The 26,035-nt window shown below is 40.3% G+C and overlaps 1 non-coding gene and 1 pseudogene across 1 annotated transcript; one reads left to right on the forward strand and one right to left on the reverse strand.

Annotated features, from left to right (window-relative positions):
* The window catches only part of LOC122127993, an 81,847-nt pseudogene that overhangs the window by 50,590 nt on the left and 5,222 nt on the right, over window positions 1–26,035 (forward strand).
* Window positions 1,977–2,139, reverse strand: LOC122128209. The gene has a single exon (XR_006151386.1). It is a non-coding gene; the product is annotated as a U1 spliceosomal RNA (small nuclear RNA).

The following is a 26,035-nucleotide window of genomic DNA, read 5'->3' on the forward strand; positions in this document are numbered from 1 at the left end:
CTTTGGTGTGTTTGCCTAGAGCCTGGCTTTCACTCCTGTGGATATAGGCTGTTTAGCCCACAACCTTGGGGGTGGCATGATCCGTGTATGGAATATACTGCCCAGACAAAAACCTATGATGGAAGCAATGATTGACAAGGTGTTAGTTACAATGTTACAATGGTAAGGATGTATTCTGTTTAGCTTTCTTCTTTAGTTAATTGCTTTTTAAAGTTTATCTGCTTATTTAATGTACTCTAGGAAATCAAAAGTTAATATTTGGAATTTTTGGTGCAATTTGGAACTAGGCAAGTAAGAGCACCCATTGCCCCCAAATTCAACATTTAAAATTATTAAAACTCTGTTCAGATGTTTTAGTCATCAGAAATTTGAGCCAGGGATGGGAGCTCACACTTGTAATGCTAGCTGCTGGGTCTTGACAGATACAGAGAGGATTATGATTTGATGTTAGCCCAGGAAAAACATTCAAAATATTGGATCTCAATCAATATTGAACCCAATGCATTGTGCTTCTTATTTCATCTACTCAGAAAGGGTAAAAAGAAGGATTATGGTCCATGCTGGTCTGGTCATAGACATAAAACCCTACCACAAAAATAGCTAAAGCCAAGCCAGGCGCAGGTGGATCATGCCTGTAATCTTAGCCACGCAGGAGGCTGAAATCTGAAGATCACAGATCAAAGCCAGGCCAGGCAGCCCAGTGAGACTCATATCTCCAATAAACCACTAGAAAACCAGAAGTGGTACTGTGGCTCAAACAGTAGAGCCTTCACCTTGGGCTGAAGAACTCAGGGACAACACCCAGGCACAGAGTTCAAGTTACATAACCAACAAAAGAAAAATGAGGACTGGGAAGGTGGTCAGTGGTAGAGCGCTTGCCTTGCATGCCTGAGGCCCTGGGTTCGATTCCTCAGCACCACATAAGCAAAAAGAAAAAAGCCAGAAGTGGCGCTGTGGCTCAAGTGAAGAGTTGAGGGACAGTGCCCAGGCCTAGAGTTCAGGCCCCACGACTGGACCCCCCCCCCAAAAAAAAGAAAGAAAGAAAGAAAAATAACTAAAGCCAAAAAAAGCAGGTGTATGGCTCATCTGGTAAAGTACCTACCTAAAATGCATGAGGCCCTGAGTTTAAGTTCTAGGATAGAAAGGGGGAAATGATGTGAAGGAATAGAAGGAAGAAAAGAAGGAAGGGAGGAGTTATTCTGTATATTGTACTTGCCTAGCTATTTCATTAAGGTGGCTTCTCATTCCTTCTTTTTTTTTTTTTGGTCGGTTGTGGGGCTTGAACTCAGGTCCTGGATCCTGTCCCTGATCTTTTGTGCTCAAGGATAGTGCTCTAACACTTTGAGTTACATTGTCACTTACGGTTTTCAGTGGTTAATTGGAAATAAGAATCTCATAGATTTTCCTTCCTAGGCTGGTGTTGAACCTTGATCCTCAGATCTCAGCCTTCTAACTAGCTAGAATTACAGGTATGAGCCATTGGCTCTGGTCACTCATTTGTTTTCTTTCTTTTTATTTGTAAGTCATGGGACTTGAACTCTGGGTACTGTCCCTGAGCTCTTCAGCTCAAGTGAAGTGCTCTACCACTTGAGCCAGAGCCCACTTCTGGTTTTCTGGTGGTTAATTGAGGATAAGAATCTCATGAGCTTTCCTATATGGGCTGGCTTTGAACTGCAATCCTCAGATCTCACGATTACATGTGTAAGCCACCTGCACCCAACTTCCTCATTTATTTTCTCATGGTGAGTTCAAGCTGATTTCTCTACTCCTTGTAGTTCCTAGCAACTACAAAGTAGTCCTAGAGGTACCTCATCGTTTATAGTAGTCCTTAGGACCAAGTGACTGCTGAGTGCAGGAAAGCAGATGAGGCCAATATAAAATACAATGCTATCTATCTATCTATCTATCTATCTATCTATCTATCTATCTATCTATCTATCTATCTATCTATCTATCTATCTATCTATCTATCTATCCAGTGGAGAGAACTAACACAGTCCCCCACTACCACAAATTATACAGTCGAATTTCCCACATTTGGGGAAATGTCAGGGGTCAGCACATCTGAAGTGCAATAGATAAGCCTGGCCCTGGAAAACCATCTTCATGATCATAGTATCTCCCCTGCCAGGTAAGTAACAAGTGCCAGGTAAGTAACAAGGCTGACTTGGTATTTAAAAAACCAACAAACACATGAGAGTAGTTCACATTTGTAATCCTAGCTACTCAGAATGCTGAAATCTGAGGATTAAGCTTTAAATACTAGATAAATTTTGCTGAATTTTTATTAAAGCTCCTTTGGTGTTTTTAATTGAAGGTTTTATTTATTTTCTTATTTTACTGTTTCTTACTGTGACTACCAAAAAGCTGAGTGACTTCCGTGGCTTGTATTCCTGGATTACTTTGGAGGTGCTCTAAGACTTCATCAGAGGCCAGACTTGTTCTACTCAGTGGAGTAGCCAGCCACAAAGTTGTAAGTGACAATACTTACAGTAAGCAAAATTACATAAAATTAAAAATTCAGACACACATTTACACTAGCCATATTTCAAATAAAAATAGAATTCAAGTTTCAGTGTATGTTAGTAAAGTTATAATGCATTCATTTTATCTGTGTCCCCTGTCACACTGCCACAGAAGAATGGAATACTTAGGGCATATCATGTGACTCCCAAGGCCTGGATGTACTTACTCTGTTCCTTTACAGAAAATGTTTGCCTGACCATGTACCCTAGTGAATATCATTTATTATGCAGAGCTACCCTCTTTTCTATATGCTGTTATTTCTCCCTATCCTTTTCTCCCTCCCTCTCTCTTCCCTCACCCAATCCCTCCCTTTCCTTGTTTTAGGGATCAAAACTCATGCATGGTAAGTTGCTAAGCTGAATCTCAGCCCTGTGCATGATTTTGTGTTTGGTGAGAGGGTACTTTTTCAGGGCTTGAACTTTGGCCCTGGACACTATCTCAACTTTCTTCCTCCCTCCCTCCCTCCCTTCCTTCCTCCCTTCCTTTCTTCCTTCCTTCCTTCCTTCCTTTCTTTCTTTCTTTCTTTCTTTCTTTCTTTCTTTCTTTCTTTCTTTCTTTCTTTCTTTCTTTCTTTCTTTCTTTCTTTCTTTTTTCTCTCTTTCATTTTGTCAGTAATGGGGCCTGAACTCTGAAATCTGGGCCTGGTCACTGTCCCTCAGCTCTTTAGATGAAGGATAGTGCTTTACCATTTGAGCCACAGCACCACTTCTGGCTTTTTCCGACTTATGTGGTGATGAGTAATGGAACTCAGGGCCTTATGCATGCAAGACAATCACTCTACCCCTAAGCAACCTTCCCAGCCCTCATTTTATTTTAAAAATAAAATTCAAAACATGCCTTTTATGAATCCTCATTCAATTTATTGAAACATAGTATATATTCTTTAAGCTGTTTTTAAAATATTTTTAGTGTAAAAATATTGTACAGAAGGTTTACAGTTACATGAGTAAAGTAGTGGGCACATTTCCTAGTGAGCATTGTCACCTCCTCCTTTCTTTTTCCCCAAACATCCCTTCCCTCCCCACCTTCCCAACACCTCCCATCCACCACAAATGTTGTAAAGTTTGTTTTCAACATAGTGTTTTGTACATCTCATTGTTACAATGGGTTAAACTGTATCCTTATTTAAGCATCTTGTTATGTACATATAAGACGCAGGTCACCAGAAACAAATACAGTGAATACAGAGTAATACCCTGGAGGAAGAACATACCAGAGAAACAAAAAAAATCACATAGTACATTATAAATATGTTAAAAACAATAGCAAGGAAGAAAAAAGCACTTGAGTTACTATCTTGAGGTTTATTTCACTTAACATCATCCTATATGGTCATATGTACATAGCTTTTGATATTTTCTTCTTGTCCTAGACATATACTAGATATTGAAAAAAAGGGAAACTATAAGACCTACGTTTTGAGGGGGCCTGGCCTACTTCACTTAATATAATTGTTTCCAAGTCTTTCTATTTCCTAACAAGTGGGGTGATGTAATTCTAATGGAGGCATAGAATTCCATTGTGTACATGTGTATGTGTGTGTGTGTGTGTGTGTGTGTGTGTGTGTGTGTATAATATATATATATATGTATATATACATATATGTATATATATATATGTATATATACATATATATGTCACATTTTCTTGATCCATTTATCTACTGAGGGACACTTGGGTTGGTTCCATATCCTAGCTATGGTAAATAATGCTGCAATAAACAATTGTGCTGGTAGCTTTAATATAGCCTTGTTTGCGATCATTTGGGTAAATGCTCAAAAGTGGGATTTCTGGGTCATAGGGAAGCTCTATGTGGAGTCTATTGAAGAATATCCATACTGCTTTCCAAAGTGGATGAACAAGTTTACACTCCCACCAACAATGCAGTAAGGTTCCTTTTTGACCACATCCCCTCCATCATCTGTTATTATTAGAGTTCTTGATTATAGCCATTCTAACTGGGGTGAGGTGGAATCTCAACATTGTCTTGATTTTCATTTTTATTCTTCATGTGTCTATTGGCCATTCCTATTTCCTCTTCAGAGACCTTTCTCTTTAAGTCTTTAGCCCACTTATTCATGGGGCAGTTGTTTCTTTGAGGATTGGTTTTTGGGGAATTTAATTTTTTGAGTTCTAAATATATTTTAGATATGAGACCCTTGTCCATTGTATGGCTAGTGAAGATCTTCTCCCAGTACTTGGGCTTTCTATTGATCTTGCTAGCTATGTCCTTTGCCATGCAGAAGCTCTGCAGTTTCACGCAATCCCATTTGTCCAACCTTTCTATGATTTTATGTGTTTCTGGGCCTTTATTAAGAAATTTTCGGCATGTGCCAAGGAGACCTAGAGGTTTTCCTTTTCCTTCCTGAAATGTTTTCAGGCTATCTGCTTTGACTCCAAGGTCTTTGATCCATTTGGAGTTGATTCTGTTGCAGGGTGCTATATAAGGATCTAGTTTTAGTTTTCTACAGGTGTGAAATATAGTATATATTTTATAAGTCTTTGTCCATCTCTCTAGAGGCCTCCACAAGTTTATATGTATTTGTAGCTTGGGAAGGGAAATAAGATTTAAATCAGGACAGTAGGAGGCTATGGTTTATAAGACTCATTTGAGACCCTTTTGGAAGGAATGTTGACTTTTTCCATCTGATATCCTACAGATGACAATCTTGGTACAGGTATTGAGTAGTCACAGGATAGGAAGCTTGTACTGATTTCTCCTGACTTTCCCCTGGGGACAAAGAAGGTGAAGTAGCCATAGGCATGAATCTGTAGGGGGATTGCAATTTATTTGTACTGACTGTATATTTCTAATTACTGTTGCCACAGGCCAGTGGGTGAAAGGTTTTTTTTTCCTTTCCTACTTTAGCTGTAACTAGTTATTTTTCATTTTTTAAATTTTATTTTATTGTAAAGAGTCTATAGAGGGGTTAGAGTTACATAAATAAGGCAATGAGTACATTTCTGGTCAAGCATTGTTACCCCTTCCCTTGTTTATCTTCCACTATCCCTTACCTCCCCCACCTCCCACACTCCTCCCCTCCCCACCCGAAGTTGTAAAGTTCATTTCCAACATACTGTCTTATGGGTGTCATTGTTGCAACGGGTCATCCTGTGTCCTTGTTTTAGCATTTTGTTATTTCCCTTCCCCTCCCCAAATTAGAAAAATGTATCTACAAGATGCAGGGTATCAAAGTCAAGCACAGTGACAACAGGGGATATACCACAGGGGGAAGAATATACAAAGGAAACCAAACACTTACATAATAAATCTAAAACAACAACAACAAATGAACCCCAAGATATAGTAATTTGTTTTTATAGGATATTTATTCTAAAACTCCCTAGACATCTTAAGTTTGGACTATTTCTTTTTTTTCTGCCAGTCCTGTGGTTTGAACATAGGGCACTCTACCGCTTGAGTCCCAGAGCACCACTTTGAGCTTTTTCTGAGTAGTATATCTTATATAGAGTGTCATAACTTTCCAGCTTAGGCAGGTTTCAAATAATGATCCTTAGTTCTCAGCTTCCTGAGCATCTAGGAGTACAAGTATGAGCCACTAGGACCTGGCTTGAATAATCCCATAGTTTTAACTAGCTGTTTTCATATCCCCTACCAACAATGCTTTCTCATACTTTTTAAAGTTATCTCTAAATAGCTTAGGAAGGAGTTTGAGCATTGCTTAATCATTTTTTCACTTTCATTAGTATATACTAGTTGCACACACTGAGAGGTTTGATGGAGTTACTTCCACACACGGATATGATATACTTGCTCACATTCATCCTGACATCCCAGTGCCCAGCCCTTGAATTCAAGGCCCAGAACTACTGTGTACATGCAAACATTCACGGAGACACACACACACACACACACAGCAGAACAATTAGCAAAGGTTATACTATTGATCAGGAACTGCAAGGAAACATGGGAAGGTAGATTGTCTTTTCCCAGTTTCTCTGTCTTCCTCCATTCTCTGCTTTTCCTCAGAACAACTCAAGCCCTCCACACCTCGCTTCTGTCTGTTTGAACACCCTGAGCATGGCTTCCAGTATGCCATTCATAGGGAGCTGCCCTTGCCTGGATAGATGGTCCTCAAAGTAAGCAGACGGTCTCAGGTTATATTTTATTTTTCCATTTGGAGTGTGAATGCAGGCCCTGGGACCATAAGCAGCATCTTGAAGTGTATGGACAGCTGTTTTGAGTTACAAAACTCACCTCAGAAAACAAGCAGAGGAAGTGGGATGCAAAATACACAACCTGAACCAATAGATCTATAGGTGACTGAGAGCCAATTTCCACATTAATGTGAATACAAGGGTGAGTCCATTTGAAGACAGGTCTCCAACGATTTAATGGGACCCCATGTACAAGCCTGGCAGGAAGACACGTGTGTGTGTGTGTGTGTGTGTGTGTGTGTGTGTGTGTGTGTGTATGTGTGTGTGTGTGTGTGCCTGAAGGCTGGGCTGGGGCTCAGGCTGAGGCTGAGTGCAACCTGCCCTTATGCCTTTTTTGCTGCTCTACCACTTCATCCACAGCTCCACTTCTGGCTTTTTTGTTAATTGATTGGAGATGAGATTCTGATGGACTCTCCTACCATGGCAGGCTTCAACTCTGATCTTCAAATCCCAGCCTCATGAGTAGCTAGTATTAAAGAAGTGAGGCACTGGAACCTGTCAGGAAGCCTCTTAAATAACAGAGCTATTTTTAGGGAGACAGGAAACACCTCAGTCCAAAAGAAGGTGTTGAGTTTTCATGTTTTAAAAGAAAAAATGTACTCAATATTGAAGTGTGAAGTAATATTGAAGGAAAGAAGACAGCAAACTTTCATAAATCTGGTGTTGTGAAAGCCCATCAGACATGAGTGTTTCATATAGGAATCAAAATAATATCTATGTGGCAACATTGAGACTCACCCATGTGGTCACGTGAACTGGTTGAAGACCTATTCTCAGACTGACTAACCTTCAAAAGTCTGGGATTCTGCTCTGTGGAAGATGTTTCCCAGTCACACTTGTAAGTCTCTTAGTTCTGTTTTTCACACTTCTCATCCCTCATTCTTAGTATTCACCAAATATCTTTTCCATTGCTGCTCCAGAAGATGCTTTCAATGTCACTGTAAGAAGTGGCGCTGTAGCTCAAGTGGTAGAGCACTCGCCTTGAGCTGAAGAGCTGAGGGACAGCGCCCAGGCCCAGAGTTCAAGCCCCATGGCCAACCAAAAAAAAAAAAAAAGAATCTTTGGGGCTGGGAAGGTGGCTCAGTGGTAGAGCACTTGCCTTGCATGCTCGCGGCCCTGGGTTCGATTCCTCAGCACCACATAAGAAAAAAGCTGGAAGTGGCGCTATGGCTCAAGTGGTAGAGCACTAACCCTGAGCTGAAGAGCTGAGGGACAGCGCCCAGTCCCAGAGTTCAGGCCCCACGACTGGACCCCCCCCCCTAAAAAAAAGAAAGTAATATCAATGTCACTGTAAGGATTCATCTAATAAGAGAAACTTGTTTGAAGAACTTTAATACTTATATTAATAATATCATTACTAATAAAGAGTATTATTCAAGAACTACTTTAAGATAAATAAAACATGATTCAGAGAAGTTATGTAGTTTGGATATTAAATCTGATAACACACATATATTCCTAGGCCATTACAAATCTGTAGTTACTTCAATCTTACAATACAAATGTTCTTAAGAAAGAAAGTGTTGATAATATAAGCAACCCAGTAGTTGTTGAATGAGATAAATATAGTGAGGACTTCTGTTGAGCTAGTACACACTGGTTCTTGCTCTGAAAGCATCACCTATCTGTTCTGAGAGCCAGTCAGGCTTAAGTAGGACACATGCTTCCGGATGACAGACCTGCCTGGCATTCACTGCCTAAGTCCATCCAGGCCCACAGTCCATAGGCAATATAGAACAATCTTCAGAACAGTCATCCTGACTTTAAAGTTCAAGCCTCTAATCCTAGCTCATCAGCAGACTGATGTCTGAGGATTGTGGTTCAAAGTCACCCTGGGCAGCAAAGTCTGGAAGACTCTTATCTCCAGTTAACCACAAAAAAGCCACAGTGGAAGGGATAAACTGAGAGCAAGGGAGGGGTGTAATTGTCCCCAAAAAATGTATTCATTACCTGACAACTGTTTAATTTAACTGACTTAACTGTTACCCCTCTGAACGTCATATTCCTAATAATATTTTTTTAAGAAAAGGAAACATGAGTCTGGGAAGGTGGCTCAATGGTAGAGTGCTTTCCTTGCATTCATGAGGCCCTGAATTCAATTCTTCAGTACCATATAAGCAGAAAGAAAGCTGGAAGGCACACTGTGGCTCAAGTGGTAGAGCACTAGCCTTGATCTGAAGAGATGAGGGACAGTGCCCAAGCCCAGAATTCAGGCCCATAACTTACAAAAAAAAATAAAGAAAAGGAAATAAAAAAGGAAGAGTATTGCTGCCAGGCTCAGTGGCCAAGCCTGTAATCCTAGCTATTCATGAGGCTGAGGATCAGTGATTGAAGCCAACTTGGGTAGGAAAGCCTATACGACTTTTATCTCCAATTATGTACAAAAAACCTAGAAGTAAAGTTGTGGCTCCAGTGGTAAAGCAGTAGCCTTGAGGGGAAAAACATAAACTACAGCGATAGTATCCATTTCCTGAGTGCAAGCCCCAGAAAGGCACAGAATAAAAGAAGGAAAGACACTATGAACTTGGTTTATCTGTACCTGAGATGTCCTTGTTAGAGACGATTATGGAATGAAACTCTGAACAGGGCATACAAGGTCTGGCATTTTTTCTGCACAAACTGTGTGCACAACCATCTTAACTCCTTCGCTATTCTATAGTTGCAGGTTGCATTATCTTCTCACCAAGGAAGAGGTCCAGTATTTACTTTCCCTAGGGTACCTGCTTCCTTGTCTTCTGCTCTTTATTCATGGACAGCAGTATTTTAACTGAGAATGCAAGGAGGAGGATTGGCAAGGCCTTGAAAAAGAGAATTTGCTAGAAGTTGGTGAGACGGTGGTGATAATGCCCAGGACCAGGTGAGCATTTTGGTGATGATTGGGCATGGTGTGTCATTCTTTATCAATATGCTGAGGGGCCATGGGCATGAAGAGGAGGCCTCAATGCCTCCTGGGGTCATTCAGATTACACAGATATAAGCCAGCTAATCTTCCTCTCACTTTCCCAGCATGGAGTTATGGGTCCTGCCTGGAAGGGGACTCATGCCCAAGTATGGACAGCTATCCACACAACATCCAGTTGTGTCCTCTACATTGTTACTACATTGAGAGCAGTGCAGCACAAATCACATGGAGCATGTCTAAATCATTAAAGGGATGGGAAAGTGGTTCTATGTTATATGGACCAAGACAGACAGAGAACACCATATAAGTTCCCTTTCAGAGACCCCACTTCTGTTCAATGGCCAAGAGAACATACAGGAAAACCTCCAGAAGGAGGAGCTATGTTCCTAACCTGGACCCTTCACTGCATGATTTCCCAAAGCTTATGGATACAATAAAACTAAATCTCTCCAAGATCAGGCACGAAGTCTCTCAGAGACCATTGCCCACATCTGTGAGGAGAGCATAGGAGGTAAAATGGACTGTCAGGGAGGGGAATAGCCACAGAGTGTCTCCGTGACATCTCTGGCATCCAGTATTCAGATAATTAGGGAAAGGTTATGAAAGCCTATTTGGTGTGGATAATGAATCATTGCAGCAGGTAGCACAGAGGATGGGAAAGCTAGTTGAAGAATACATGGGTCCCATCAAGTCCCAAGATGTGCAGATCTACCATCAAGAGAGCTGGACTATATGTTGGATATGTTACATGATAGCCTTTGCTAATGCCAGGTCTTAGACATGTGTTATACTACAGTGACTCTGCTGTCTACTACCACAAATGCATGTAAGAGAGAGAAACTTGATACAGTTGCTGCTGTCACCAAGATCATCCTAAGGAAGAACTTCGTAGACATTATCATCTGATTGTGTGTGGGGTCTGGGGTGGGGGGGGGTGTATGTGTGGACACTAGAGATTCAACTTTGGGTCTGGACAGTGCCCCTGAGCCTCTTTTGCTCAAGGCTTGTACTATAGCTCTTAAGCCACAGCTCCACTTTCAGCTTTTTTGATATTTTATTGAAGTCTCACAAGTATTTACTTACAAGATAAACTTTAATTATGAGGTGATACGATTTTAAGGATGATATACTACTATGCAAATGCAATAAATAAAAATGGGAGGTAAAAAGACACTCTAAGGACTATATAGGAAGTTTTATGAAAGCCATGAAAGTATATCTTAAAAAAGTGTTATTAGTGACTTAAACAGCAGTGCTAAATTTTTTGTCCTGTATAAATGAATGAAGTCAGTTATTTCTGTTTAAATGTATAATGTTATTTTTCTCTTTTTACTGTTTGTAATCCATACTATTAATATTAATAGGTGTAGGAGACTCAAGCTGAGCTGTTGAACCTGGAAAAGGTTTGAGAGGTTGGAACATCACCTGAATAGTACTCAGAAAGCTGAGAGCTGACTATGCAAAGGTTAAAACACAGCTCTGTGAAGTAAGCCAGGCCCAAAGAAATATAAGTCCCATGGTTTCCCTTATTTGAAATAACTAGTATATGTCTGAGACAAACAGAAACTGTCAGACAAGTTGATGTTACGTGAAATGAACCCCAAGATAAGGATTCAAATGTTTTTTTTTCTTTCTTGAGATTGTTTCCAACATATTTATAAAATGATTTCTTTGTTGTTTTGTATGTACCTCCCCATGGTATTAGCCCTGCTTTCACTGTAGTTGATGTTGGTATAATTTGTGGAAAGGAAGGAAAAAAAAAACAAATTGTTTAAATAGGGATACTGGTGGACCCATTGCAAGAATGAGATGTACAACACGTTATGTCGAAATGCGAACTTTACAACTTTGGGGGGATGTAGGAAGACCTGGAGGGAGGGGTGGGGGGCGCTACGTGGGGAGGGATGGGAGATGGGAAGGGATAGGAAGGGAAAACAAAGGAGGAGGCAGCAATGCTTGATAAGAAATGTACTCATTATCTTGCCCATGCAATTGTAACTCCTCTGTATGGTATTTTCACAATAAAAAAAAAAAATATATATATATATATAAATAGGGTTACAGGTGACCCCATTAAAACAATGAAATGTATAAGATGTTATGTTGAAAAATGAACTTTACAACTTTGGTAAGGGGTGGGGGGAAGGAAGGGGGGTTGAGAGGGGAAGGGATGGTAAGGGGAAACAAAGGAGGAGGCAACAATGCTTGATAAGAAATGTACTCACTATTTTGTCAATGTAATTGTAACTCCTCTGTATGGTATTTTCACAATTTAAAAAAAAAGCACAGCTGTGGAGAGTGTTAAGCTATTGCCCCCTTCCATAGTGCTTTAAAGGCCTTGAAGCCTGGGAGGTAAAAGAATTGACAACTTAACCTAGGAAGCTAGATAAAGTAGACCAAATGTCTGGATTTTCTCTAGGTTGCATTCTCCTTTCTCAAAACAAAAAGGGAACCAGTGTTTCTCACTCACTGTGGTGGCTCTGATTGCCATATAGAAGCTTCATTTTTGCATGTATCCATGGTAACCTTCCCAGTGTGAATCCAAATAAATATGATTGCTTGTATGACCTGGGGCCCAAGTGCCAGTAAGCCTTGGGACCCCAGGTCCTCATTGATTTTTTTTTCTTTTTCTCTATACCTGTCCGTGTATTTTCTAATTTTCTTCAGCTTGGTATCCTATTGCACTGCCTTGGGTTGCAATTAGCAACAAATATGAATATTCTTGAGTTGTAAAACATAAAGGACTTACAAACTTTCTTATCCCAGATGGCTTCAAACCACAATCCTCAGATCTAAGCCTTCTGAGTAGGATTACAGGCATAAGCCACTGGCAACCAGCATGCATCTGAAGACTTGATGTCAGTGAGATCTTTCTTGGGGAATGTCTGCATATCTCAGTCCTCCTCACCTCTGTTCCTTCCTGTTACCCAAACAGAGTCAACACTTTCACTCCTTTATGTTCAAAATCCTTGAGGTTAGTGAACTGACTTGCCTGCCATGTACCTCCTTTCTATAAATACAACAGTGGGTTTTACTCCTTACCATCGATTAACTAAATTAACTGGGATCCACACAGAGGTGACATGTCCTTTTCTGGATTGCACACCGTACACCTATGTTTTACTTTATCTAATAAAGTTAACATAACTTACCTTGTTTGAGGGTTCTTAGTTCCCATATTTCTTCCTTCTCATCCCTCTTTCCCTTGCACAGTGGGAAGAACCATTTGGAATTGTGAAGAGTGAGTTTTTAGTCATTTTCTGAAAAGCTTTGCCAATGGATCCTGATTTCCAAGTCCTGAGTAACTGGCCTGTAAAGCTTTGTTCTTTAATCTCTCCTCAGCTGACACAAATGACCATATATATCTAAAAAAGGCTTTAGGAAATGAGTTCAGGTTATCAGTTAGGAATCCTTATTACCTGGTCACTGTGCATAAGTTGTTTTTGTTTTTTTGTTTTGTTTTGTTTGAATAGTGTACAATTAGTACCAGAATTAGAATTCCAAGTATTTTTTTTAATTCAAAGCTAGCAGGCTCTCTTATTTGAACCACAGATCAACTTCTGCCCCACACTCTTTATCTTCTGGTGGTAAATAGGACAGAAGTTTCCCACAGGAAGCCAAGGGCACTACACAGTATCCTCAAACCTGAGGACTGTGGTTCACAGCCAGCCTGGGCAGGAAAATCAATGAGCCTCCTATTCCCAACTAATCAGCAAAAAGAAGTGGAACTGTGGCTGAAGTGGTAGAGCAGCAACCTTGAGCATAAAAAAAGCTAAGAAAAAGCTAAGAAAAAAAGTTTTAAAAAAGGTAAGTGAAAAACAGATCTAGCACTAAGACAACCACAAAATAAATTTTTTTAAAAAGTGCAAGAGAGCACAAAGAGTCTTAAAAATGATAAAAATTAACAAGAAACTGGTGGCTCACACTTGAAATTCTAGCTACTCAAAACACTGAAATTGAGCATTACTATTCCACGCCAACCAGGACAGGAAAGCCCATTTTGTGTGTGTGTGTGTGTGTGTGTGTGTGTGTGTGTGTGTGTGTGTGTGTATGAGTGTGTGTGTGTGTTCCTTTCTGGGATATGATCTACAAGTTTTTGCTTGACCATTTCCAATCTTTTGGAGGTTAATTTGAGATAAGAGTCTCATGAACTTTCCTTGTCTCCTGACAATGAACCGCAATCAGTATAAGTCAGGACCTTGTGGGAGTGTCTATACTTACCTCCTACTAACCACCAAAACCAAAAAATGAACCAAATTGCAACTGTTACTAAAGTTTTAGAGCATTCTATCCTTCAGCAGGATTGGTGAGGCCCTAAAAACAAGACAGAGAACCAACAAATAAATAAATGTATTTGAAGAAGAAAAGAGCCAGGAGTTCCGGGAAGATGGCGGAGGAGAAGCTGGAATCTGAACAAGCTCTTGCATAGAAAACAGTTTCAGAGTTCCAGTGAACAGTCCCAAGCCAGAGAATCACACCAAGTGTGCCATCACAGGACAGAGAGTTAGTCAAGAGAGGGGAAGCCAAGCAGACACATCTGAGCAGCTGCCGCTGCGGCGGCAGGGTCGCAGCAGCGACCACCGCCGCGGAGGCATACCTGAGACGCAGTCCGGGACAAAGGAGCCAGACGCAGCGGATGAGCGGATTCTACTCAACACCAGCAAGAACCGACAAGGAGCGGACAACTTCATCCTGCACTTTGCAGACCAGAGACGACCCGGGATCCAAGACTCCCCGTGAGTAGAAGCCCCGCTTCCTCACTCCTTCTCTGGGAGCAGAGGAGGGAAGGCCACCCCTCCCCCCCCCAGCACCGGTGATCTCCATCTTGGATACCGACAAAGCTCGGAGGAGCGGCTAGCTCCAGCTCAGGCCTTGGAATAGAGCTAGTCATTTGGCAGTTCACGGGAACTTGGCGGCGAGGTGACCTCACAGACTCAGTTCCCTCCAGGGAGGGGTCGCCCAGCTCAGGCACCAGCCATTGGAGTGGCTCTCCTCGCTGGGTGGCCAGAGCCAGAGGCTGCCCCTCCCTCTAGCAGCCACCACAATCAATTGAAAAACAGAAACCCTGAGAATGGCTCCAGGCTGGGTGCTGTGAGTTTTTTTTTTCACAAAATAGCCCCAGGGAAAAGCTACTGTTCCTTGAAAGACCTCAACTCTACCCAGAACCTAGCCTCATCACTGCATCCCCCTCTTTTGTGATTCTCAAAGCAGATCACCCTCCCAGTAAACTAACCTGGGAGGGGGATCTCAAAATCTTGGGTAAAGCAGAGCATTTTTCTGCCTGTTCCAACAAACTGACTTAAGAAACCAATCAAGCCACAGGACCTCAAGCTGACCAGAGACTCCAACCAGACTCTGGTTACAGACAAAAGGGAGATACAGGACTCTTCCCACCCCTCCCAAAAAAAAAAAAAAAAAAAATCAAAGAACTTTTTTTTTCTTCTTCTTCTTCTTTTCTTTTTTTCTTTTTCTTGTTTTGTTTTTTTTTCGTTTTTTGTTACCTTATATATATAAAAAAATTTTTTTTTGCTTTTCTAAAACTTTTATTAATCTTTAATTTTTGCCTCTTCTGAAAAAATAATTGTTTTCCATTAATTTTTTTTTCTCCTCTTATAATTTTTATTTTAGGAATACGTGAATGTGTGTTTTCTTTTCTTTTCTTGTCTTCTTTCTCTTTTTCATTCATTCTTAATTATCTTTTTGTTTTTGTTTTTTTTCTAGCTCTACTGAACTTCTGATCTTTTCTTCTCACTTTCCTATCCTTTCCAACTTTTCCTCTTTGTTCACCTTTATGTGACTTAACTCTTGTCCTGCACATCCTCAGATAAACCCGTAGTTAACCAGTAGACCCTATCCCCCATTGTGTACACACTTAATCCACAAACTTATTACTCAATTCAAAACCTCTGAGACTTAAATTCATTAATAACAGTACTACCTCTTTATACCTATATAATATTTTAAGCATTTTTTAAAAGTTTTTCTCATCTCCTCTATGTCCCTCCCTTTCTCTCAACATATTCATATCCCTCTATAAATAGATGGTCTTTTAATCTCTAAAATAACATTAATTTTTACGTCTCTATTTTTTTTCTGGTCTCTTTTCATTCCCCTTTCCCTTTCTTCCCTTTTCTCTCTCTCTCTACTTACATCCTACCCAACCTATTTCCTGCATTGTGATTAGGACATAGTTAACTCTCCCTGTGCCTTCCCACACCAATCTATTCCTATTTTTTACCCACATCTCTCCCTAACCCTAATAATTTCTGGTTTTCCAAATTCTTCTCTGCGGTTCAAAGTCCTTTAACATATAGTTGTTTGATGTCGAATAGATGTATCTGTTGAACTAGATTGTATCTGTAGACTATTGACTGTACAAATGCAAACTTTGGTTGATGGTTGCCTTAAGATAGTGTTCTAGCACAAAACTGGTGCTATCTTCATCTCAAATGGGCAGAGTAAGCCGGAAAAACACAAGAAAAATGGCAAATTCGGGTATCTCAATTCCCAATCCTGATAATCAGGGGTTAGAACAGATAATGAATAATCCAGAGGAGAGTTCCCAAACAGCTCTACAAACACTGCTGGCAAACATGATAAATGAAAAGTTTGACAACGTACAAAGGACTCTGTATGAGCGTGATAGGGAGAGAGAGGAGGCATCCCAGAAGTTTATACAGGAATATCATAAGCGTGAGGAAGCTACTCAAAAACTGATACAGGATTTGCGTGAACAACTTGAGAATACTCAAAGAGAAAGGGAGGAATGGCGTGAGCAGGCTGAGAACACTCAAAGAGATCTGCAGGAATCCCGCGAACGGGAGGAAGCTAATCAAAGAGTAATACAGGAATTGAGAGACCAGGTAGAGAACACACAAAGATCACTAAAGGCATTCATGGAATCCATTAACAAAGAGATGAAGGAAGTCAGGGAGACCACAAAGGGAATGCTGAAGGGAACCCAACAGAAGGAATGGGAGCCCAAAGAAACCATAACCAATCAACTAAGTGATTTGAGGACAAACACTGAACACCAAATTAAGGAAGTAAAGAAATTCATACAAGACCTAAAACAGAGCTTCAACAAAGAACTTGAAGCCATCAAAGCTGACCAACTAGAAGGAAAAGAGATAAAAAACAAAGTAGAGAGTCTTGACAGCAGGTTAGAACATGCAGAAGATCGAATCTCAGGGATTGAAGACAGCCTAGATATTATCGAGAAAGAACATACAACCATCCAAGACAAGTCCAAGAAATATGATAGATCTATCCAACACCTGGAAGACACCATCAGAAGGCCTAATCTAAGGATAATGGGTGTAGAGGAGCACCTAGAAACAGAAGTTAATGGTCTAGGAAATCTGTTTAACAGGATCCTAGCAGAGAACTTCCCAAACATGCAAAAAGATAGGCCTGTCCAGATACAAGAAGCCTTTAGAACCCCAAATAGACCAGACCAGAATAGGACATCCCACCGTCACATTATAATCCACACAGGATCAACTCAGAACAAGGAAAAGATCCTTAAAGCTGTCAGAGAGAAAAGGGTAATCACTTATAAAGGGAAACCAATTAGAATCACCTCAGATTTCTCAGCAGAGACAATCAAAGCAAGAAGAGCCTGGAATGATGTATGCCATGCCCTAAAAACAAACAACTATCAACCAAGAATACTGTACCCAGCTAAACTCTCCTTCATAACTGAAGGCCAAATAAAAACCTTCCATAGCAAAGAAAAATTGAAACAATACATCTCCACCAAACCAGCCCTACAAAAGATTCTTAAAGATGTCCTACACATAGAAAACCAACAAGACCGCAATAAAGGCCAAGAAACTGCACCCAAACTGAGAATCCAAGAACCATAGGAAGAACCCAGTTTTCGGAGCCCCCAAGAAGGTAGATAACATGGCAGGAACTCCCAAATACCTCTCAGTCCTATCTCTTAATGTTAACGGACTGAACTCTCCAATTAAGCGACATAGACTGTCTAGTTGGATTAAAAAACAAGACCCTTCTATCTGCTGCCTGCAGGAGTCACATCTTGCCCGTAAAAACAAACACATTTTCAATGTTAAAGGCTGGAACAAAATCTACCAAGCAAACGGACCGCATAAACAGGCGGGAGTTGCAATCCTAATATCAGATAAAATAGACTTCAAATTAAAATTCGTGAAAAGAGATAAAGAAGGTCGCTACATACTAATTAAAGGATCTCTCCTTCAGGAGGATATTACAATTCTAAATATCTATTCGCCAAACAATGGAGCACCCAAATTTATCAAAGAAACACTACTTTCCCTCAAATCCCATATAGATCCAAAGACATTAATCGTTGGGGATTTTAACACACCACTCTCCCCACTAGATAGATCAACTCGGCAAAAACTCAACAGAGAAACCGCAGATCTAAACAGCTGCATAGATCAACTAGACTTAACAGACATTTACCGAACATTTCACCCAGCAGCATCAGAATACACGTTTTTCTCAGCAGCACATGGAACGTTTTCTAAAATAGACCACATTTTAGGCCACAAAGCAAACTTGTCTAAATTCAGAAACATTGAAGTTATACCTTGCATTCTCTCTGACCACAAGGGAACAAAGTTAGAACTCAACACCAAAAGCCACCAAAGAAAGTCCGGTATCACATGGAGGCTGAACAACACACTGCTGAATCATGAGTGGGTCATGGAAGAGATTAGAAAGGAAATTCAAATGTTCATGCTATTCAACAAAAATGAACACACAAAATACCAGCTCCTCTGGGACACAGCAAAGGCAGTACTCAGAGGCAAGTTTATAGCTCTGAGCTCCTACATCAACAAATTGGAAAGATCTGAAACTAACAATTTAATGACACATCTAAACCTCCTTGAAAAAGAGCAGCAAGATAAACCCCAATCCAGTAGACGGAAAGAAATAATCAAAATTAAATCAGAATTAAATGAATTAGAATCCAAAAAAACTATAGAAAGAATCAACAAAACAAAGAGTTGGTTCTTCGAAAAACTCAACAAAATTGACAGACCCTTAGCAAATCTTATCAGAAAAAGAAGAGAACACACCCAAATTAATAAACTCAGAGATGAGAATGGAAACATCACCACGGAAACAAGCAAGATTCAGAACATTATAAGGGAATACTTCTCAAAACTTTATGCTAATAAGTTTGAGAACTTGACAGAAATGGACCTCTTCCTAGCAAATATTGACATGCCAAAACTAAACCAAGATGAGGTAAACTATCTTAACAGGCCCATATCAAGCATTGAAATAGAAACAGCAATAAGAGACCTCCCAGCTAAGAAAAGTCCAGGACCAGATGGTTTTACAGCGGAATTTTACAAGGCCTTCAAAGCAGAGCTCACACCAATTCTCCTCCAACTCTTCAATGAAATTGAAAGAGAAAGCTCACTACCGAACACATTCTATGAAGCCATCATAACCCTCATCCCAAAACCTGGCAGGGACTCATCAAAGAAAGAGAACTATAGACCCATTTCTTTGATGAACATTGATGCAAAACTTCTCAACAAAATTTTGGCCAACCGACTTCAACAATTCATCCAAAAAATCATACACCACGATCAAACAGGATTCATTTCAGGGATGCAAAGCTGGTTCAATATACGCAAATCAATTAATATTATTCATCACATCAACAGGAGCAAGAATAAGAACCACATGGTTATCTCAATAGACGCAGAAAAAGCATTCGACAAGATCCAACACCCCTTTATGATGAAGGTTTTGAAAAAATTAGGAATCCATGGAACATTCCTCAATACAATAAAGGCTGTATATGACAAACCTACAGCCAGCATTATACTCAATGGTGAAAAACTAAAGCCATTTCCTCTTAACTCAGGAACAAGACAAGGATGCCCACTCTCTCCACTTCTCTTCAATCTAGTATTAGAATGCCTAGCTACAGCAATAAGACAAGATGTAGACATAAAGGGGATCCAAATAGGGAAAGAAGAAATAAAACTCTCCCTCTTTGCAGATGACATGATCTTGTATTTAAAGAATCCCATAGACTCCACTCCCAAATTACTCAAGCTGATTCAAAACTTTGGCAAAGTAGCAGGTTATAAAATTAACCCCCAAAAATCAATGGCTTTTCTGTATGCCAACAATGAGAAAAGTGTGGCTGAAATTAGGAAAGCAACTCCATTTGTAATAGCCCCACAAAAAATAAAATACCTAGGAATTAACTTAACTAAAGAAGTGAAGGACCTCTATGATGAAAACTTTAAAATCTTGAAAAAGGAAATCAACACAGAACTTAAAAAATGGCAAAACCTCCCATGCTCCTGGATTGGAAAGATTAACATCGTGAAAATGGCAATACTCCCCAAGGCTATCTACAAATTCAACGCAATACCTATCAAAATTCCACCCTCATTCTTCAAGGAAATAGAAGAGGCAATCCAAAAATTCATATGGAACAATAAAAGACCCCGAATAGCAAAAACGCTCCTCAACGGAAAGAACACTGCTGGAGGAATATCAGTACCAAATTTCAAACTCTACTATAAAGCCATAGTAATCAAAACAGCTTGGTATTGGCATAAGAACAGACCTCAGGACCAATGGAATAGAATTGAAAACCCAGAAATGAACCTACAGACCTATAGCCATCTAATCTTCGATAAGGGAGCTAAAACAATAGAATGGAAGACAGACAGCCTCTTCAGTAAATGGTGCTGGCAAAACTGGTTAACTACATGTAGAAAACTAAAGCTAGATCCTTATATATCACCCTGCACCAGAATCAACTCCAAATGGATCAAAGACCTTGAACTCAAAGCAGACACTCTGAAAACATTACAGGATGGAATAGGAGAAACCCTGGGTCTCCTTGGCACAGGCCGAAATTTTCTGAATAAAGACCCGGAAACACAACAAATCAAAGAAAGGCTGGACAAATGGGATTGTATAAGGTTGCAGAGCTTCTGCAGGGCAAATGACATAGCTAGCAAGATCAATAGAAAGCCCACGGACTGGGAGAAGGTCTTTACTAGCCATACAACGGACAAGGGTCTCATATCTAAAATATACTTGGAACTCAAAAAATTAAACCACCCAACAACAAATCCTCAAAGAAACAACTGCCCAATAAGTAAGTGGGCGAAAGACTTAAAGAGAAGCTTCTCTGAAGAAGAAAGAAGGATGGCCAATAGACACATGAAGAAATGTTCAACATCCCTAGCCATAAAAGAAATGCAAATCAAAACAACATTGAGATATCACCTCACTCCAGTTAGAACAGCAAAAATCAAGAACTCTAACAACAACAGATGCTGGAGGGGATGTGGACAGAAAGGAACCTTACTTCATTGTTGGTGGGAATGTAAACTTGTTCAACCACTTTGGAAAGCAGTATGGAGGTTCCTCAAAAGACTCCACATAGAGCTCCCCAATGACCCAGCAATCCCACTTTTGGGCATTTACCCAAATGATCACAAACAAGGCCACACTAAAGCTACCAGCACAACTATGTTTATTGCAGCATTATTTACCATAGCTAAGACATGGAACCAACCCAGATGCCCCTCAGTAGATGAATGGATCAAGAAGATGTGGTATATATACACAATGGAATTCTATGCCTCCATCAGAAAGAATGACATTTCCCCATTTGTTAGGAAATGGAAAGGCTTGGAAAAAATTATATTAAGTGAAGTAAGCCAGGCCCAAAGAAACATAGGTCCCATGGTTTCCCTTATTTGCAATATCTAGTATAGGTATGAGTCAAGCGGAAAAAGTCAAATAATGTGATGTTAGGAAAACGAAACCTCAAATATGTATTTTAATGTTTTTGTTTCTTTCATGCATGTGTTTCTAACACATTTATAATATTATCTCTTTGTTGCTTTGTATGTCCCTCCCCCACAGTGTAACCCCCGCTTTCACTATATTTGATGTCAGTATAACATGTGGAGGAGATGGGGACAAACAAGTCGTTTAAGGATTCAGGTGGACCTGTTGCAACAATGAGAAGTACAAAATGTCATGTCAAAACCAGCTTTACAATGTCGGGGGGGGGGAGGGGTGGTATGATTGGGTGGGAGGGAGGGGGGAGGCTGGGAAGGGAGGTGAAGGGTAAACAAAGGAGGAGGCTGCAATGCTTGGTAAGAAATGTATGCATTATCCTGCCCATGTAATTGTAACCCCTCTGTACAGTATGTTCTCAAATAAAATAAAATAAAATTAAAAAAAAAAAAAAAAAAAAAAAAAAAAAGAAGAAAAGAGCCAATTAGTTTTTTATAATATAGACTCATATCTTTAATCCAAGCTGAAATGTAAAGATCACAGTTCGAATCCAGCCTGGGCAGGAAAGTCCAACTGACTTCTTTTTGAGTGTGCTAGACATGGGCTTGAACTTGAGGATTTTTACTCAAGTTTAAAAATACTACTTCCTGTATCATGTGCTGAATTGGAGATGAGACTGATGGACTTTCTAGCCCAGGCTGGCTTTAATCTGTAATCCTTAGATTTTAGGATACTGTGTAGTGCCTTGGTTCCCATGGGACTCTTATTTACTATTAACCACTAAAAGAAAAATAGAGGCGGAAGTTGAGCTGAGGCTCAAGTAGTAGAGCCTGCTAGCTTTGAAATGAAAAACAAAATACCCAAAACAAAACAAAACAACCCTCAGCGAGAGTCACTAGGCCTTGAATTCAAGCCTCCTACCCCCCCCAAAAAAAGACCTCAGGAGTTGAGTTTTTGTTCCTGCTAGCTTTGAGCAAAAAACAAAAGGCCAAAAATCTCATGGACAGTGAAGTAGTGTGGCCTAAATATAGAGCCTGCTAGTTTTGATCTAAAAAAACAAGCCAGGTGCCTCTGGCTCATGCCTATAATCCTTGCTACTCAGGAAGCTTAGATCTGAGAATCACATTTGGAAGCCAGCCTAGGCTAAAAGGTCCCCTGGTGACTGTTTTTTCCAACTAAGTAGAAGTGGCACTATGTCTGAAAATAGTAGTGTGCCTGCTGTGTCCCTGATGGACAGTTCCTAGGCATTGAGTTCAAGCCCCACAACTGACAATATCAATAAATTAATTAATTAAATACTGAGCATAAATGAGTAGGCCCTAATAATAAAGGACATGAACTTTGAAAAAGGGGGAAGGGACAATCAAATAAATGAAAAGGTGGAAAGGGAGCATATTAAGGCCTTCTAAATCAAAACTGTAATTCTACCTGCTCAGATTACTGAAAACTGAGGACTTTGGTTCAAGCCAGCCCAGGCAGGAAAGTACAGGAGACATATTTTACTGTGTTCAGTATGGGGGCTTGAACTTGCTATGTTTTGCTCATGGCTACAGGTCTACTTCTTCCAACCTCTAGGTGGTTATTAGAGATAATTGTCTCATTGACTTTCTTGCCCAAGACTGGCATTGAAACATGATTCTCAGATTTCAGTCCTTTCTGTAATGCTCTTGACTTTCTATTGATATTCTAATCTCCTACTAACCACAAAAAAATGCAAAAGTTGAGCTGTGGCTCAAGTAGTGAAACCAGCTACTATTAAGGTAAAAATAAATAAACCTCAAGGAAAGTCATCATGACTTAATTTCAAGACCTAAGAACCACCACTCAATTAAAAAAAAATAGAACCTCAGTCACTGTGACCTGAGTTTAAGCCCTAGAAAAAGAGCTGCAAAAAAGAAAAACAGCCTGTAGTTTACCTGTGGTCAAAGTTGTAGGTCATGGTAGTTTCAAGGGAAACAAAAAATCAGCATAATAGCTAGTGCCTAATAACAAATGCCAAAAAGAAAGAAATAATAAATAACTGAAAAGGTGAAAGAAGAGGTAATTAAAGATTTGTAAATGTTGACTCACACTTATAATTCTGAATGCTAAGGAAACAGAAATCTGTAGGTCATGGTTCAAAGCCATACTGGACAGGAAAGTCTATGAAACTTGCTTCAGTGTGTTCAGTCGAGGGACTTAAAATTGAAGTGTTTTGCTCAAGGCTACAGCTCTACTATCTTCCACCTATTAGGTTGAATGGAGATAAGAGGCTCATTGACTTTCCTGCCCAGGCTGACTTTGAACTCTGATCCTCAGATTTCAAGCCTCTCTGTACTGCCCTGGACTACCCATGGAATTCTTGCCTCATATTAATCACTTAAAAAAGGCAGAAGTTTAGCTGTGGCTCAAGTAGTAGAGCCATCTACCCTTCAGTTAACTAAGTAAATCAATAAAACCTCAGAAAGAGAGGAGAGGAATGAGAGTGAAAGACAGAACGTCTTACAATAAGCAAAAGGAAAGAAATGTATATATCACCTGGAAGAAATAATTGTATTGTCAAAGCTTATAGAATTGTATTGTCAAAGCTTATAGAATTCACAAACTTTATCGACCATAATAATGACAATTTGCATTGTGAAAGTTAAAATATGTTTGTGACTTCAACTAAATATCACTATTCCACAATATTCTGAAATAAGAGAAATTTAGGTAATCACCTAATCTCAATAATAGTAAAAATCTCAGAAAGAGTCACCAGGCCTTAATTTCAAGCCCTAACACCAACGTGCCTAACTCTGGCCAAACACACACACACACACACACACACACACACACACACACACACACACACACACACACAGAGCAGGAGCTGAGTTCTCACGCTTGGAGCAGAAGCCAAATGAAACAAAAAGTTGACTGTAGTAGACCTATGGCTTAAGTAATAAAGCAAGCTGCTTTTAAGAGAAAAGAAAAGAAAACTTGAGTATGAAGGCAAGGCCCTAAGCCCCTGACTCTTCCCAGAATGGAAATCAGTCATGGAATCCAACAGAACGTGCCCCTTCAGTTCTAGGCCCTCCTATCAAAAATAGATGGTAGGCTTGTTCTTGGCTTCTGGCACAAGTACCTTGTGTAGAGGAAGCCCCTCCTCTTGCATCCTGGATCCCAGGGTTCAGCCTCTCTTGTGAGTCAGGGTGGGAGGTGGATGGCAGTGTGGCAAGAGGTTCCAAATAGAGTGGCAGCTGTGCTAATTGACTTGAGGCTGACAGCTGGATGCCAGGGCTAAGTGATAACAGGTAGCTATCTCTGATTACCCAGCAGTAGGCAGACTGAGTTGGAGCACCTGCTGGCTCTGCCTATCAAGTCCACCCCATCTCGTCTGCCCCATAACAACCAGAGGTTTAAATGGGGATCTGAGTTGGCTGTGTCAGATTCCTGCTCCCCAGCCCTACCTGTTTTCCTCTGTGTACACCACTGCTGAGGACACGCATCCAACTGCTTTGCAGCCCTACACTGTGAGGGAGATTGTGTACATACAGGCAAGCCACTGTGGCAACCAGATTGGCGCAAAGGGGAGCATGACACTGGCCTAGGATCCTAGTCTCAAATTTAGGGGGATGAGGAGGAAGAGGACGGGGTTGGAGGGTGCAGGTGGTGGTGGTCATGTCTAGGCTGAGGTAGGTGGGGCTCCATAGTAGTCCCTAACCTCCTAGAAATCAAGTCCCCCAGATAGTTTCCCCAATTTCCCTAATTTGTGTGGCCCAGGTGGGTGTGGTTTTTTTAAGCAAGGCTGGGGTGGTTTCAAATCCCTTGCATGTCTTAGTCTTACCTGAGACTCAAGTCATTGTACTTAGTTTCCTGGGAATAGACTAATGCATTTTTGGTCTGATTTGAAAGAAAGGAGTGCAGTGTCTTTGAGCTGACAGATACAGAGGATTCCCTTTTTGTCAACTGATGAGTATTAGATAATTGAGAACAGTTCATCCACCTTAATGCAAATTTCTCTGAGTTTTCATGCCCTATCTCAGTTCCCTTAAGTTGGGTGTTTTCTAAATCCGTGGTTGTCGGTGTATGCTCTGAGGACCCTTGGGGTTCTGGAGACCCTTCTAGCTGAGTCTTCAAGTTACTGCTTTGGCAATTTCATGTCCATATAAGGCCAGGTTCTCATCATAGAATCCAAACAGAATATGGTATCCCGTAAGATGGAATAAACATAGGAGAACCCAGATGTCTTCTATTCAGCCAGATAGCAAAGAGATTAACAAAACTAAAATACCATCAATTTTTGTGCTTTTTTTAATTTAAAAAATTAATTTTTTTACAAAAATATTTGTGTCAACAGGACTTGGGTTTCTTATAGTTATTTTAAAATCCATTGTTTGGACAGTTAACATTCTAGGCCATAATACACTTCTAGTTCCATCTCAGTTTTGGGAAATGCTAAGCGATGAGCACAACATTGACTGCACTGGCAACTATTTTGTAGACAGCAGCTTACAGCTGCAGAGAATCGAGGTGTATTACAACGAGGCAGCTAGTGAGTGTCTCCTGTCTGGCTTCCAATACTGTGGCAGAATAGGTCCCTGGGGAATACTAATGACAAGGAAGGAGTTCCTGCCTTTCTTAGGGTGGTATTGTAGTTCGAATTTGGGGCCTCAATCTTGT

The sequence above is a fragment of the Dipodomys spectabilis genome, unplaced genomic scaffold (genome assembly GCF_019054845.1).
Source record: "Dipodomys spectabilis isolate Male_0828 unplaced genomic scaffold, ASM1905484v1 ptg000010l, whole genome shotgun sequence".
In the NCBI taxonomy this organism is placed as follows: domain Eukaryota; kingdom Metazoa; phylum Chordata; class Mammalia; order Rodentia; family Heteromyidae; genus Dipodomys; species Dipodomys spectabilis.